This window comes from Saccoglossus kowalevskii, chromosome 2, assembly GCF_978046115.1.
Source record: "Saccoglossus kowalevskii chromosome 2, keSacKowa6.1, whole genome shotgun sequence".
NCBI classification, from domain to species: Eukaryota; Metazoa; Hemichordata; class Enteropneusta; family Harrimaniidae; genus Saccoglossus; species Saccoglossus kowalevskii.
The window spans coordinates 2,077,204-2,092,315 of NC_140642.1; positions in this window are offsets into that span (position 1 = coordinate 2,077,204).

Here is a 15,112-nt window from a genome sequence, read left to right on the forward strand (position 1 = left end):
GATATATACGAAAACTTTTAATCTGTGATCCAGGTCTAGGTGATATATACAGAATACTTCTAATCTGTAATCCAGGTATATGTGATATATACGGAATATATTTAACCTGTAATCCAGGTCTAGGTGATACATACGGAATGCATTTAATCTGTAATCCAGGTCTAGGTGATATATACGGAATGCTTTTAATCTGTAATCCAGCTATATATGTGATATATACGGAATACATTTAATCTGTAATCCAGGTCTAGGTGATATATACGGGATACCTTTAATCTGTAATCCAGGTATATGTGATATATACGGAATGTCTTTAATCTGTAATCCAGGTCTAGGTGATATATACGGAATACATTTAATCTGTAATCCAGGTCAAGGTTATATAAACGGAATACATTTATTCTGTAATCCAGGTCTAGGTGATATATACAGAATATTTTTAATCTGTAAAGCAGGTATATGTGATATATATGGAATACATTTAATCTGTAATCCAGGACTAGGTGATATATACGGAACACATTTAATCTGTAATCCAGGTCTAGGTGATATAAACGGAATACATTTAATCTGTAATTCAGTTCTAGGTGATATATAGGGAATACCTTCAATCTGTAATCCAGGTATAGGTGATATATACGGAATACCTTTAATCTGTAATGCAGGTCTAGGTGATATATACGGAATACATTTAATCTGTAATCCATGTCTAGGTGATATATACGAAAACTTTTAATCTGTGATCCAGGTCAAGGTGATATATACAGAATACTTTTAATCTGTAATCCAGGTATATGTGATATATACGGAATACATTTAATCTGTAATCCAGGTCTAGGTGATACATACGGAATGCATTTAATCTGTAATCCAGGTCTAGGTGATATATACAGAATACTTTTAATCTGTAATGCAGGTCAAGGTGATATAAACAGAATACTTTTAATCTGTAATCCAGGTCTAGGTGATATATACGGAATGCATTTAATCTGTAATCCAGGTCTAGGTGATATATACGGAATACCTTTAATCTGTAATCCAGGTCTAGGTGATATATGCGGAATACCTTTAATCTGTAATGCAGGTGTAGGTGACATATACGGAATACATTTAATCTGTAATGCAGGTCTAGGTGATATATACGGAATACATTTAATCTGTAATGCAGATCTATGTGATATATACGGAATACCTTTAATCTGTAATCCAGGTCTAGGTGATATATACGGAATACCTTTAATCTGTAATGCAGGTCTAGGTGATATATACGGAATACATTTAATCTGTAATGCAGATCTAGGCGATATATACGGAATACCTTTAATCTGTAATGCAGATCTAGGCGATATATACGGAATAACTTTAATCTGTAATCCAGGTCTAGGTGATATATACGGAACACATTTAATCTGTAATCCAGGTCTAGGTGATATGTACGGAATACATTTAATCTGTAATCCAGGTCTAGGTGATATATACGGAATACATTTAATCTGTAATCCAGGTCGAGGTGATTTATACGGAATAGATTTAATCTGTAATCCAGGTCTAGGTGATATATACGGAATACATTTAATCTGTAATCCAGGTGTAGGTGATATATACGGAATACCTTTAATCTGTAATGCAGATCTAGGCGATATATACGGAATACCTTTAATCTGTAATCCAGGTCTAGGTGATATATACGGAATACCTTTAATCTGTAATCCAGATCTAGGTGATGTATACGGAATACATTTAATCCGTAATCCAGGTCTAGGTGACATATACGGAATACATATAATCTGTAATCCAGGTGTAGGTGATATATACGGAAAACCTTTAATCAGTAATGCAGATCTAGGCGATATATACGGAATACCTTTAATCTGTAATCCAGGTCTAGGTGATATATACGGAATACCTTTAATCTGTAATGCAGATCTAGGCGATATATACGGAATACCTTTAATCTGTAATCCAGGTCTAGGTGATATATACGGAATACATTTAATCTGTAATCCAGGTCTAGGTGATATATACGGAATACATTTAATCTGTAATCCAGGTCTAGGTGATATATACGGAATACATTTAATCTGTAATCCAGGTGTAGGTGATATATACGGAATACCTTTAATCTGTAATGCAGATCTAGGTGATATATACGGAATACCTTTAATATGTAATCCAGGTCTAGGTGATATAAACGGAATGTCTTTAATCTGTAATCCAGGTCTAGGTGATATAAACGGAATACATTTAATCTATAATTCAGGTATATGTGATATATACGCAATATCTTTAATCTGTAATGCAAGTCTAGGTGATATATACGGAATACATTTAATCTGTAATCCAGGTCTAGGTGATATATACGGAATACATTTAATCTGTAATGCAGGTCTAGGTGATATATACGGAATACCTTTAATCTGTAATGCAGGTCTAGGTGATATATACGGAATACTTTTAATCTGTAATTCAGGTCTAGGTGATATATACTGAATACACTTAATCTGTAATCCAGGTCTAGGTGATATATACCGAATACATTTAATCTGTAATCCAGGTCTAGGTGATATATACGGAATACATTCAATCTGTAATGCAGGTCCTGGTGATATATACGGAATACCTTTAATCTGTAATGCAGGTCTAGGTGATATATACGGAATACATTTAATCTGTAATCCAGGTCTAGGTGATATAAACGGAATACATTTATTCTGTAATCCAGGTCTAGGTGATATATACAGAATATTTTTAATCTGTAATCCAGGTATATGTGATATATACGGAATACCTTAAATCTGTAATGCAGGTCTAGGTGATATATATACGGAATACACTTAATCTGTAATCCATGTCTAGGTGATATATACGAAAACTTTTAATCTGTGATCCAGGTCTAGGTGATATATACAGAATACTTCTAATCTGTAATCCAGGTATATGTGATATATACGGAATATATTTAACCTGTAATCCAGGTCTAGGTGATACATACGGAATGCATTTAATCTGTAATCCAGGTCTAGGTGATATATACGGAATGCTTTTAATCTGTAATCCAGGTATATGTGATATATACGGAATACATTTAATCTGTAATCCAGGTCTAGGTGATAGATACGGGATACCTTTAATCTGTAATCCAGGTATATGTGATATATACGGAATGTCTTTAATCTGTAATCCAGGTCAAGGTGATATATACGGAATACATTTAATCTGTAATCCAGGTCTAGGTTATATAAACGGAATACATTTATTCTGTAATCCAGGTCTAGGTGATATATACAGAATATTTTTAATCTGTAAAGCAGGTATATGTGATATATATGGAATACATTTAATCTGTAATCCAGGACTAGGTGATATATACGGAACACATTTAATCTGTAATCCAGGTCTAGGTGATATAAACGGAATACATTTAATCTGTAATTCAGTTCTAGGTGATATATAGGGAATACCTTCAATCTGTAATCCAGGTATAGGTGATATATACGGAATACCTTTAATCTGTAATGCAGGTCTAGGTGATATATACGGAATACATTTAATCTGTAATCCATGTCTAGGTGATATATACGAAAACTTTTAATCTGTGATCCAGGTCTAGGTGATATATACAGAATACTTTAATCTGTAATCCAGGTATATGTGATATATACGGAATACATTTAATCTGTAATCCAGGTCTAGGTGATACATACGGAATGCATTTAATCTGTAATCCAGGTCTAGGTGATATATACAGAATACTTTTAATCTGTAATGCAGGTCAAGGTGATATAAACAGAATACTTTTAATCTGTAATCCAGGTCTAGGTGATATATACGGAATACATTTAATGTGTAATCCTGGTCTAGGTGATACATACGGAATGCATTTAATCTGTAATCCAGGTCTAGGTGATATATACAGAATATTTGTAATCTGTAATGCAGGTCTAGGTGATATATACGGAATACATTTAATCTGTAATCCAGGTCTAGGTGATATATACGGAATACATTTAATCTGTAATGCAGGTCTAGGTGATATATACGGAATACATTTAATCTGTAATGCAGATCTAGGCGATATATACGGAATGCATTTAATCTGTAATCCAGGTCTAGGTGATATATACGGAATACCTTTAATCTGTAATCCAGGTGTAGGTGACATATACGGAATACATTTAATCTGTAATGCAGGTCTAGGTGATATATACGGAATACATTTAATCTGTAATGCAGATCTATGTGATATATACGGAATACCTTTAATCTGTAATCCAGGTCTAGGTGATATATACGGAATACCTTTAATCTGTAATGCAGGTCTAGGTGATATATACGGAATACATTTAATCTGTAATGCAGATCTAGGCGATATATACGGAATACCTTTAATCTGTAATGCAGATCTATGCGATATATACGGAATAACTTTAATCTGTAATCCAGGTCTAGGTGATATATACGGAACACATTTAATCTGTAATCCAGGTCTAGGTGATATATACGGAATACATTTAATCTGTAATCCAGGTCTAGGTGATATATACGGAATACATTTAATCTGTAATCCAGGTCTAGGTGATTTATACGGAATAGATTTAATCTGTAATCCAGGTCTAGGTGATATATACGGAATACATTTAATCTGTAATCCAGGTGTAGGTGATATATACGGAATACCTTTAATCTGTAATGCAGATCTAGGCGATATATACGGAATACCTTTAATCTGTAATCCAGGTCTAGGTTATATATACGGAATACCTTTAATCTGTAATCCAGATCTAGGTGATGTATACGGAATACATTTAATCCGTAATCCAGGTCTAGGTGACATATACGGAATACATTTAATCTGTAATCCAGGTGTAGGTGATATATACGGAAAACCTTTAATCAGTAATGCAGATCTAGGCGATATATACGGAATACCTTTAATCTGTAATCCAGGTCTAGGTGATATATACGGAATACCTTTAATCTGTAATGCAGATCTAGGCGATATATACGGAATACCTTTAATCTGTAATCCAGGTCTAGGTGATATATACGGAATACATTTAATCTGTAATCCAGGTCTAGGTGATATATACGGAATACATTTAATCTGTAATCCAGGTCTAGGTGATATATACGGAATACATTTAATCTGTAATCCAGGTGTAGGTGATATATACGGAATACCTTTAATCTGTAATGCAGATCTAGGTGATATATACGGAATACCTTTAATATGTAATCCAGGTCTAGGTGATATAAACGGAATGTCTTTAATCTGTAATCCAGGTCTAGGTGATTTAAACGGAATACATTTAATCTGTAATTCAGGTATATGTGATATATACGTAATATCTTTAATCTGTAATGCAAGTCTAGGTGATATATACGGAATACATTTAATCTGTAATCCAGGTCTAGGTGATATATACGGAATACATTTAATCTGTAATGCAGGTCTAGGTGATATATACGGAATACCTTTAATCTGTAATGCAGGTCTAGGTGATATATACGGAATACTTTTAATCTGTAATTCAGGTCTAGGTGATATATACTGAATACACTTAATCTGTAATCCAGGTCTAGGTGATATATACCGAATACATTTAATCTGTAATCCAGGTCTAGGTGATATATACGGAATACATTCAATCTGTAATGCAGGTCCTGGTGATATATACGGAATACCTTTAATCTGTAATGCAGGTCTAGGTGATATATACGGAATACATTTAATCTGTAATCCAGGTCTAGGTGATATAAACGGAATACATTTATTCTGTAATCCAGGTCTAGGTGATATATACAGAATATTTTTAATCTGTAATCCAGGTATATGTGATATATACGGAATACATTTAATCTGTAATCCAGGTCTAGGTGATATATACAGAATACCTTTAATCTGTAATCCAGGTATATGTGATATATACGGAATGTCGTTAATCTGTAATCCAGGTCTAGGTGATAAATACGGAATACCTTTAATCTGTAATCCAGGTCTAGGTGATATATACGGAATACATTTAATCTGTAATCCAGGTCTAGGTTATATAAACGGAATACATGTATTCTGTAATCCAGGTCTAGGTGATATATACAGAATATTTTTAATCTGTAAAGCAGGTATATGTGATATATATGGAATACATTTAATCTGTAATCCAGGACTAGGTGATATGTACGGAACACATTTAATCTGTAATCCAGGTCTAGGTGATATAAACGGAATACATTTAATCTGTAATTCAGTTCTAGGTGATATATAGGGAATACCTTCAATCTGTAATCCAGGTATAGGTGATATATACGGAATACCTTTAATCTGTAATGCAGGTCTAGGTGATATATACGGAATACATTTAATCTGTAATCCATGTCTAGGTGATATATACGAAAACTTTTAATCTGTGATCCAGGTCTAGGTGATATATACAGAATACTTTTAATCTGTAATCCAGGTATATGTGATATATACGGAATACATTTAATCTGTAATCCAGGTCTAGGTGATACATACGGAATGCATTTAATCTGTAATCCAGGTCTAGGTGATATATACAGAATACTTTTAATCTGTAATGCAGGTCAAGGTGATATAAACAGAATACTTTTAATCTGTAATCCAGGTCTAGGTGATATATACGGAATACATTTAATGTGTAATCCTGGTCTAGGTGATACATACGGAATGCATTTAATCTGTAATCCAGGTCTAGGTGATACATACGGAATGCATTTAATCTGTAATCCTGGTCTAGATGATATATACAGAATACTTTTAATCTGTAATCCAGGTATATGTGATATATACGGAATACATTTAATCTGTAATCCAGGTCTAGGTGATATATACGGAATACATTTAATCTGTAATCCAGGGCTAAGGGCGTATAAACGGAATACATTTATTCTGTAATTCAGGTCTAGGTGATATATAGGGAAAACCTTCAATCTGTAATCCAGGTCTAGGTGATATATACGGAATGCATTTAATCTGTAATCCAGGTCTAGATGATATATACGGAATACATTTAATCTGTAATCCAGGTCTAGGTGATATATACAGAATACATTTAATCTGTAATCCAGGTCTAGGTGATATATACGGAATACCTTTAATCTGTAATGCAGGTCTAGGTGATATATACGGAATACATTTAATCTGTAATCCAGGTCTAGGTGATATATACGGAATACATTTAATCTGTAATCCAGGTCTAGGTGATATAAACGGAATACATTTATTCTGTAATCCAGGTCTAGGTGATATATACAGAATATTTTTAATCTGTAATCCAGGTATATGTGATATATACGGAATACATTTAATCTGTAATCCAGGTCTAGGTGATATATACGGAATACCTTTAATCTGTAATCCAGGTATATGTGATATATACGGAATGTCTTTAATCTGTAATCCAGGTCTAGGTGATATATACGGAATACCTTTAATCTGTATTCCAGGTCTAGGTGATATATACGGAATACCTTTATTCTGTAATCCAGGTCTAGGTGATATATACGGAATACATTTAATCTGTAATCCAGGTCTAGGTGATATAAGCGGAATACATTTATTCTGTAATGCAAGTGTAGGTGATATATACAGAATATTTTTAATCTGTAATCCAGGTATATGTGATATATACGGAATACATTTAATCTGTAATCCAGGTCTAGGTGATATATACGGAATACCTTTAATCTGTTTTCCAGGTATATGTGATATATACGGAATGTCTTTAATCTGTAATCCAGGTATATGTGATATATACGGAATACCTTAAATCTGTAATGCAGGTCTAGGTGATATATATACGGAATACACTTAATCTGTAATCCATGTCTAGGTGATATATACGAAAACTTTTAATCTGTGATCCAGGTCTAGGTGATATATACAGAATACTTCTAATCTGTAATCCAGGTATATGTGATATATACGGAATATATTTAACCTGTAATCCAGGTCTAGGTGATACATACGGAATGCATTTAATCTGTAATCCAGGTCTAGGTGATATATACGGAATGCGTTTAATCTGTAATCCAGGTATATATGATATATACGGAATACATTTAATCTGTAATCCAGGTCTAGGTGATATATACGGGATACCTTTAATCTGTAATCCAGGTATATGTGATATATACGGAATGTCTTTAATCTGTAATCCAGGTCTAGGTGATATATACGGAATACATTTAATCTGTAATCCAGGTCTAGGTTATATAAACGGAATACATTTATTCTGTAATCCAGGTCTAGGTGATATATACAGAATATTTTTAATCTGTAAAGCAGGTATATGTGATATATATGGAATACATTTAATCTGTAATCCAGGACTAGGTGATATATACGGAACACATTTAATCTGTAATCCAGGTCTAGGTGATATAAACGGAATACATTTAACCTGTAATTCAGTTCTAGGTGATATATAGGGAATACCTTCAATCTGTAATCCAGGTATAGGTGATATATACGGAATACCTTTAATCTGTAATGCAGGTCTAGGTGATATATACGGAATACATTTAATCTGTAATCCATGTCTAGGTGATATATACGAAAACTTTTAATCTGTGATCCAGGTCTAGGTGATATATACAGAATACTTTTAATCTGTAATCCAGGTATATGTGATATATACGGAATACATTTAATCTGTAATCCAGGTCTAGGTGATACATACGGAATGCATTTAATCTGTAATCCAGGTCTAGGTGATATATACAGAATACTTTTAATCTGTAATGCAGGTCAAGGTGATATGAACAGAATACTTTTAATCTGTAATCCAGGTCTAGGTGATATATACGGAATACATTTAATGTGTAATCCTGGTCTAGGTGATACATACGGAATGCATTTAATCTGTAATCCAGGTCTAGGTGATATATACAGAATATTTGTAATCTGTAATGCAGGTCTAGGTGATATATACAGAATACTTTTAATCTGTAATCCAGGTATATGTGATATATACGGAATACATTTAATCTGTAATCCAGGTCTAGGTGATACATACGGAATGCATTTAATCTGTAATCCTGGTCTAGATGATATATACAGAATACTTTTAATCTGTAATCCAGGTATATGTGATATATACGGAATAAATTTAATCTGTAATCCAGGTCTAGGTGATATATACGGAATACATTTAATGTGTAATCCTGGTCTAGGTGATACATACGGAATGCATTTAATCTGTAATCCAGGTCTAGGTGATATATACAGAATATTTGTAATCTGTAATGCAGGTCTAGGTGATATATACAGAATACTTTTAATCTGTAATCCAGGTCTAGGTGATATATACGGAATACATTTAATCTGTAATCCAGGCCTAAGGGCGTATAAACGGAATACATTTATTCTGTAATTCAGGTTTAGGTGATATATAGGGAATACCTTCAATCTGTAATCCAGGTCTAGGTGATATATACGGAATGCATTTAATCTGTAATCCAGGTCTAGATGATATATACAGAATACTTTTAATCTGTAATGCAGGTCTAGGTGATATACACGGAATTCAATTATTCTGTAATTCTGGCCTAGGAGATATATACGGAATACAATTAATCTGTAATTCACGTCTAGGTGATATATACAGAACGAATTTAATCTGTAATCCAGGTCTAGGTGATATATACGGAATACATTATATATACGGAATACATTTAATCTGTAATCCAGGTCTAGGTGATATATACGGAATACATTTAATCTGTAATCCAGGTCTAGGTGATATATACGGAATACCTTTAATCTGTAATGCAGGTCTAGGTGATATATACGGAATACATTTAATCTGTAATCCAGGTCTAGGTGATATATACGAAATACATTTAATCTGTAATCCAGGTCTAGGTGATATAAACGGAATACCTTAAATCTGTAATGCAGGCCTAGGTGATATATACGGAATACCTATAATCTGTAATTCAGGTCTAGGTGATATATAGGGAATAGCTTCAATCTGTAATCCAGGTATATGTGACATATACGGAATATCTTTAATCTGTAATCCAGGTCTAGGTGATATATACGGAATACTTTTAATATGTATTGCAGGTTTAGGTGATATACACGGATTACCTTAAATCTGTAATCCAGGTCTAGGTGATATGTAAGAAATACCTTTAATATGTAATCCAGGTGTAGGTGATTTATACGGAATACATTTAATCTGTATTCCAGGTCAATGTGATATATACGGAATACCTTTAATCTGTAATCCAGGTCTAGGTGATATATACGGAAAAACTTTAATCTGTAATCTAGGTCTATGTGATATATACGGAATACCTTTAATCTGTAATCCAGGTCTAGATGATATATACGGAATACTTTTAATCTGTTATCCAGGTCTAGGTGTTATATACGGAATACACTTAATCTGTCATCCAGGTCTGGGTGATATATACGGAATACATTTAATCTGTAATCCAGGTCTAGGTGATATATACGGAATGCATTGAATCTGTAATCCAGGTCTAGGTGATATATACGGAATAAATTTAATCTGTAATCCAGGTCTAGGTGATATATACGGAATACATTTATTCTGTAATGCAAGTGTAGGTGATGAATACAGAATATTTTTAATCTGTAATCCAGGTCTAGGTGATACATACGGAATACATTTAATCTGTAATCGAGGTATATGTGATATATACGGAATACATATAATCTGTAATCCAGGTCTAGGTGATATAAACGGAATACAGTTATTCTGTAATCAAGGTGATATATACAGAATATTTTTAATCTGTAATCCAGGTCTAGGTGATATATACGGAATGCTTTTAATCTGTAATCCAGGTATATGTGATATATACGGAATACATTTAATCTGTAATCCAGGTCTAGGTGATATATACGGAATACTATTAATATGTATTGCAGGTTTAGGTGATATACACGGATTACCTTCAATCTGTAATCCAGGTCTAGGTGATATATAAGTAATACCTTTAATATGTAATCCAGGTGTAGGTGATTTATACGGAATACATTTAATATGTATTCCAGGTCTATGTGATATATACGGAATACCTTTAATCTGTAATCCAGGTCTAGGTGATATATACGGAAAACCTTTAATCTCTAATCTAGGTCTATGTGATATATACGGAATACCTTTAATCTGTAATCCAGGTCTAGATGATATATACGGAATACTTTTAATCTGTTATCCAGGTCTAGGTGTTATATACGGAATACACTTAATCTGTAATCCAGGTCTAGGTGATATATACGGAATACATTTAATCTGTAATCCAGATCTAGGTGATATATACGGAATGCATTGAATCTGTAATCCAGGTCTAGGTGATATATACGGAATAAATTTAATCTGTAATCCAGGTCTAGGTGATATATACGGAATACATTTATTCTGTAATGCAAGTGTAGGTGATGAATACAGAATATTTTTAATCTGTAATCCAGGTCTAGGTGATATATACGGAATACATTTAATCTGTAATCGAGGTATATGTGATATATACGGAATACATATAATCTGTAATCCAGGTCTAGGTGATATAAACGGAATACATTTATTCTGTAATCAAGGTGATATATACAGAATATTTTTAATCTGTAATCCAGGTCTAGGTGATATATACGGAATGCTTTTAATCTGTAATCCAGGTATATGTGATATATACGGAATACATTTAATCTGTAATCCAGGTCTAGATGATATGTACGGAATACCTTTAATCTGTAATCCAGGTATATGTGATATATACGGAATGTCTTTAATCTGTAATCCAGGTCTAGGTGATATAAACGGAATACATTTAACCTGTAATTCAGTTCTAGGTGATATATAGGGAATACCTTCAATCTGTAATCCAGGTATAGGTGATATATACGGAATACCTTTAATCTGTAATTCAGATCTAGGTGATATATACGGAATACATTTAATCTGTAATCCATGTCTAGGTGATATATACGAAAACTTTTAATCTGTGATCCAGGTCTAGGTGATATATACAGAATACTTTTAATCTGTAATCCAGGTATATGTGATATATACGGAATACATTTAATCTGTAATCCAGGTCTAGGTGATACATACGGAATGCATTTAATCTGTAATCCAGGTCTAGGTGATATATACAGAATACTTTTAATCTGTAATGCAGGTCAAGGTGATATGAACAGAATACTTTTAATCTGTAATCCAGGTCTAGGTGATATATACGGAATACATTTAATGTGTAATCCTGGTCTAGGTGATACATACGGAATGCATTTAATCTGTAATCCAGGTCTAGGTGATATAAACAGAATATTTGTAATCTGTAATGCAGGTCTAGGTGATATATACAGAATACTTTTAATCTGTAATCCAGGTATATGTGATATATACGGAATACATTTAATCTGTAATCCAGGTCTAGGTGATACATACGGAATGCATTTAATCTGTAATCCTGGTCTAGATGATATATACAGAATACTTTTAATCTGTAATCCAGGTATATGTGATATATACGGAATACATTTAATCTGTAATCCAGGTCTAGGTGATATATACGGAATACATTTAATCTGTAATCCAGGCCTAAGGGCGTATAAACGGAATACATTTATTCTGTAATTCAGGTTTAGGTGATATATAGGGAATACCTTCAATCTGTAATCCAGGTCTAGGTGATATATACGGAATGCATTTAATCTGTAATCCAGGTCTAGATGATATATACAGAATACTTTTAATCTGTAATGCAGGTCTAGGTGATATACACGGAATTCAATTATTCTGTAATTCTGGCCTAGGAGATATATACGGAATACAATTAATCTGTAATTCACGTCTAGGTGATATATACAGAACGAATTTAATCTGTAATCCAGGTCTAGGTGATATATACGGAATACACTTAATCTGTAATGCAGGTCTAGGTGATATATACGGAATACATTATATATACGGAATACATTTAATCTGTAATCCAGGTCTAGGTGATATATACGGAATACATTTAATCTGTAATCCAGGTCTAGGTGATATATACGGAATACCTTTAATCTGTAATGCAGGTCTAGGTGATATATACGGAATACATTTAATCTGTAATCCAGGTCTAGGTGATATATACGAAATACATTTAATCTGTAATCCAGGTCTAGGTGATATAAACGGAATACCTTAAATCTGTAATGCAGGCCTAGGTGATATATACGGAATACCTATAATCTGTAATTCAGGTCTAGGTGATATATAGGGAATAGCTTCAATCTGTAATCCAGGTATATGTGACATATACGGAATATCTTTAATCTGTAATCCAGGTCTAGGTGATATATACGGAATACTTTTAATATGTATTGCAGGTTTAGGTGATATACACGGATTACCTTAAATCTGTAATCCAGGTCTAGGTGATATGTAAGAAATACCTTTAATATGTAATCCAGGTGTAGGTGATTTATACGGAATATCTTTAATCTGTAATCCAGGTCTAGGTGATATATACGGAATACTTTTAATATGTATTGCAGGTTTAGGTGATATACACGGATTACCTTAAATCTGTAATCCAGGTCTAGGTGATATGTAAGAAATACCTTTAATATGTAATCCAGGTCTAGGTGATATATACGGAATACATTTATTCTGTAATGCAAGTGTAGGTGATGAATACAGAATATTTTTAATCTGTAATCCAGGTCTAGGTGATATATACGGAATACATTTAATCTGTAATCGAGGTATATGTGATATATACGGAATACATATAATCTGTAATCCAGGTCTAGGTGATATAAACGGAATACATTTATTCTGTAATCAAGGTGATATATACAGAATATTTTTAATCTGTAATCCAGGTCTAGGTGATATATACGGAATGCTTTTAATCTGTAATCCAGGTATATGTGATATATACGGAATACATTTAATCTGTAATCCAGGTCTAGATGATATGTACGGAATACCTTTAATCTGTAATCCAGGTATATGTGATATATACGGAATGTCTTTAATCTGTAATCCAGGTCTAGGTGATATAAACGGAATACATTTAACCTGTAATTCAGTTCTAGGTGATATATAGGGAATACCTTCAATCTGTAATCCAGGTATAGGTGATATATACGGAATACCTTTAATCTGTAATTCAGATCTAGGTGATATATACGGAATACATTTAATCTGTAATCCATGTCTAGGTGATATATACGAAAACTTTTAATCTGTGATCCAGGTCTAGGTGATATATACAGAATACTTTTAATCTGTAATCCAGGTATATGTGATATATACGGAATACATTTAATCTGTAATCCAGGTCTAGGTGATACATACGGAATGCATTTAATCTGTATCCAGGTCTAGGTGATATATACAGAATACTTTTAATCTGTAATGCAGGTCAAGGTGATATGAACAGAATACTTTTAATCTGTAATCCAGGTCTAGGTGATATATACGGAATACATTTAATGTGTAATCCTGGTCTAGGTGATACATACGGAATGCATTTAATCTGTAATCCAGGTCTAGGTGATATATACAGAATATTTGTAATCTGTAATGCAGGTCTAGGTGATATATACAGAATACTTTTAATCTGTAATCCAGGTATATGTGATATATACGGAATACATTTAATCTGTAATCCAGGTCTAGGTGATACATACGGAATGCATTTAATCTGTAATCCTGGTCTAGATGATATATACAGAATACTTTTAATCTGTAATCCAGGTATATGTGATATATACGGAATACATTTAATCTGTAATCCAGGTCTAGGTGATATATACGGAATACATTTAATCTGTAATCCAGGCCTAAGGGCGTATAAACGGAATACATTTATTCTGTAATTCAGGTTTAGGTGATATATAGGGAATACCTTCAATCTGTAATCCAGGTCTAGGTGATATATACGGAATGCATTTAATCTGTAATCCAGGTCTAGATGATATATACAGAATACTTTTAATCTGTAATGCAGGTCTAGGTGATATACACGGAATTCAATTATTCTGTAATTCTGGCCTAGGAGATATATACGGAATACAATTAATCTGTAATTCACGTCTAGGTGATATATACAGAACGAA